At 41.4% G+C, this 4,019-nt stretch overlaps 2 non-coding genes across 2 annotated transcripts; one reads left to right on the top strand and one right to left on the bottom strand.

Moving 5' to 3' along the window:
* The first annotated feature begins 578 nt into the window (after nucleotides 1–578).
* On the top strand, nucleotides 579–742 carry LOC133497260 (U1 spliceosomal RNA). Its single transcript, XR_009794011.1, has one exon. It is a non-coding gene; the product is annotated as a U1 spliceosomal RNA (small nuclear RNA).
* Nucleotides 743–2,861: 2,119 nt separating this feature from the next.
* trnai-uau (transfer RNA isoleucine (anticodon UAU)) lies at nucleotides 2,862–2,955 on the bottom strand. Its single transcript has 2 exons — nucleotides 2,918–2,955; nucleotides 2,862–2,897 (listed from the first exon to the last, which is right to left on the bottom strand). It is a non-coding gene; the product is annotated as a tRNA-Ile (tRNA).
* Nucleotides 2,956–4,019: the final 1,064 nt, after the last annotated feature.

Here is a 4,019-nt window from a genome sequence, read left to right on the forward strand (position 1 = left end):
CAGGCATGGGGAGTGAACCTCAGAATTTTGAGGCCATCGCTGCATCACCGTGCCACCCCAAAGTGAACTGAAATTGCTATTTTTAATGATCATTTCAGTTATTAGAAGAAAAGAATATTCAAAGTTACTTGGGTGTTTGACAAAGTAATGCCCCCGAAACGTAATAACTAGTTGGGCCACCCTCGGGAGCAACAACTGAACTCATTTTCTATAACTGGAAATTAGTCTTTACGTGTCTCTGGAGATATTTTTCTGTCATGCACAATAGGCCTCACTAGGTGGCAGTATTGTACTGATCTGAACATCCAACTGTTGGAAAAGGAAGTCTTGTCAGTGCCTGTCGAACACCGAGTTTCGATTTAAGGTTAAGATGTTTGTTGTCTCCCGATGTTCCACTGCTTTCTTGGTTTCAATTTAATACCTCAATTAAAACTCCAAATTAAAATCGTCATCATTTTTCATGTATCACGTTAAGGTTTGCCCGATGTGTGTGTGTGGTTGTTCTCGTGATCGTGACGACACCATCACTTGATTTAGCGTGACCGGCAATGACTTGCGTGCTCGCGCCGGTACATCTCATACTTACCTGGCAGGGGAGATACCATGATCAAGAAGGTGGTTCTCCCAGGGTGAGGCTCAACCATTGCACTTGGGTTGTGCTGACCCCTGCGAATTCCCCAAATGTGGGAATCTCGACTGCATAATTTCTGGTAGTGGGGGACTGCGTTCGCGCTCTCCCCTGATCTCATGTCTATACTAATGTGAAGAAACTGGATAAATTCAACCAGTAGAGGTACACCATAGACTGGGTGCCAGCCACAATCACAACTCTTTGCAATGGATTTAATTTAAAATCCAATTAATATTGCATGATTTTGGTATGTGGGAGGGAACTCACGCAGGCACGGTGAGAACATAGACACAGACGGGGCTGGGATTGAACCTCAGAATTTTGAGGCCATCGCTGCATCACCGTGCCACCCCAAAGTGAACTGAAATGGCTATTTTTTTTATGATATTTTCAGTTATTAGAAGAAAAGAATATTCAAAGTTACTTGAATGTGTGACAAAGTAATGCCCCCTAAACCTAATAACTAGTTGGGCCACGTTCGGGAGCAACAACAACTCGAGCATTTTCTATAACTGGAAATTAGTCTTTATGTCTCTAGATTTTTTCTTCTTTCTTATCGAGTTGTCTCAATTCAACATGAACAGCTTTTTTAAGATCATGCCAATACATTTAATTGAAATCAAGACTGACTGACTAAACCACTCACATTTTTTTTTTTTAAAGTGTTCAGAAGTTACTATAATTTGCTTGTGTGTTTTGGATCATTGTCCTGCTGTAGAACCCAAGTGGGCTTCGATTTGAGATCACAAAATGAAGGGTGAATATTCACCACCAGCCTTTTCTTGTAAAGAGCAGAATTCATGGTTCTGCGTTTAAGAGTAATCCGTGAACTTCTTTCCTCCAAACTTCTCCAGCTCAGCGTCTCGCCTGCAATTTCTCAGTGGATCGACAACTTCCTCACGGGCAAGGTGAGGCTTTTCGCGATGATGCTGCACGCAAATGGAATAAGTTGCCAACAGAGGTGATGCCAGCTTCATGTGTGAATGTACAAAGTCCAAATTGAAAAGTCTTTTTTTTCCTCATGCTTTTTTGTTGTTCCCACAAGTCTTCGAGCGCCCATTGAGCATGTGGAATTCCTCCATTCTCCATTTGACTTCATTTTGTCTGCTGAATTTCTTACTCTTGTAGTGTATTTTGGCACTATGTAAGATAAATATGTGTATTTTTGTATTATACAAGATAAAACCTAAGTGGGTGGAACAGTGGATCAGCTGGTATAGCGTTGGCCTCACAGTTTTGAGGACCTGGGATCGATCCTGGCCCCACCTTTGTCGAGTTTGCATGTTCTCCGCGTGCCAACGTGGATTTTCTCCAGGCACGTCGATTTCCTCCCACATCCCAAAAACATGCAACAGTAATTGGACACTCCAAATTGCTTCGAGGTGTGATTGTGAGCGCGGCTATTTGTCTCAATGGGCCCTGCGATTGTCTGGCAACCAGTTCAGGGTGTACCCCGCCTCCTGCCTGTTGACACCTGGGATAGGCTCCAGCATTCCTCATGACTCTCATGAGGATAAGTGGCAAAGAAATTGATGGATGGAAAACCCAAGTGAGGAGAATTAAGGCATGAGCTTCGAAAGTAAGAAAAAACAAGTCTGCTTCAAAGGAATTCTTTGACTCATGTGGTGCTGGCACAGTCAGCCATGCCATAGGTGACCACCGGGGTTCTGGTTCCAAATTGCATTTATTTGTTTGTCACAACCAAGTATGCAAGGCTGTAGGAAATGCTTTGCTCTGCTCTAGATAAAGTGGCACCTGCTGAACAGGAGATAGCACAAGAACATTTAATTGTCAGAACTTTTAGAACCAGAATCACCTGTTGTCTGTTCAAGAAATGATGACCACACATTTACTCAGCAATCTTCCACACACATACACGCACACACACAAAAACTGAACTCACAACCTCAGCATTGCTTTGATTGTTACTGTCTTATAAGTACTGCACGCTGGCCAATTGCGCCACTGGAGCATATGATTTGATCAGGTAGTATTTTTTGTTGTGTTTCTTTTTTTTAATATGTTTATATATATATATATATATATATACATACATACAGACACAAAAAGTGCTCGAGGTGAGGCTTAAAGTCAAAACCTCAGCATTGCTTTGCTTGTTACTGTCTTATAAGTACTGCGCGCTGGCCAATTGCGCCACTGGAGCATAAAATTCAATTAGGTAATATTTTCTGTTGTGTTTCTTTTTTTATATATAAATACACACCAAAAGTGCTCCAGGTGAGGCTTGAACTCACAACCTCAGCATTGCTTCGACAGGTACTGTCTTATAAGTACTGTGCGCTGACCAATTGCGCCACTGGAGCATATAGTTTAATCTGTGACGTGTGCTTGCGGGCCATAGTTTGCCCACCCCTGGACGACTGGCACTTCCTAAAGTGATCTTGCACAAGTTTTTTAAGGTAGGAGCAATCATTTAGATGATTTGTTTTTACTTTGACTAACCGGTGTAAACTTCATCCAATGTTTATATGATGCGTGCAAACTCAATTCACTTCACAATAAGAAGCAGTTTGGAAAATGTCAAATGTCAAAAAATGCTGCCTTCAACACTTTTCATGCGACTCCAAATTTTCTGTTAAACAAAACAAAACAGAATTAGATGTTGTTTTTTAAAACAGCCAAACAACTCTGCAAGTGGAAATTAAATTCACCCTCTCAAAACCGTCAAATAAACAACAATTCAAATCTTCCATGTTACAATTAATTTACTTTTTTCTTGAACAAGGAACTGAGTAGAAAAATTCCTGACAGGTGTTTGATTCATGTTTAGACCAATAAATGTTCTGGTTCAATTCAGAATGGCTGAAGTTAACAGTCAGCCAGCTCTCCATTCTCATTTGCTGACTCCCACGTCAATCACCAGACCATCCTCGACCTTTAAAAGACAGATTGAAAGGCAAAGAAATTATGGTGTGGAATGTGAACACAAGAGGACATTGTTGTATCCATCCATCCATCCATCCATCTATCCATTTTTAGCCGCTTATCCTCACAGGTGTCGCAGGACTGTTGAAGCCTATCAGAGCTATCTTCAGGCAGGAGGTGGGGTTCACTCTGAACTGTTTGCCAGCCAATCACAGGGGACAACAGTCGCACTCAAAATCACATCTTGGGGCAATTTAGAGGGATTGTGTGGAGAACGAGATTTGGAAGGTGAGACACAGTATTGAGTAAGTTTCACGATAAGTACCAACAATAAGCGACATTCTTAAGTTTGGGATCACTTTCATCTCATACGGACCAAATAATGTTTCATGCAGTGTTTTGCAGATGTATAATGTGTTCATAATTGAATTGTATTTTTCATCTTTAAATGGTTGGAAGAATGACATTTGCCTGTCGATGTGGTGTTTGCGCCACACACAGA

This window comes from Syngnathoides biaculeatus, unplaced genomic scaffold (assembly GCF_019802595.1).
Source record: "Syngnathoides biaculeatus isolate LvHL_M unplaced genomic scaffold, ASM1980259v1 ctg251_pilon_pilon, whole genome shotgun sequence".
Taxonomy (NCBI): Eukaryota; Metazoa; Chordata; class Actinopteri; order Syngnathiformes; family Syngnathidae; genus Syngnathoides; species Syngnathoides biaculeatus.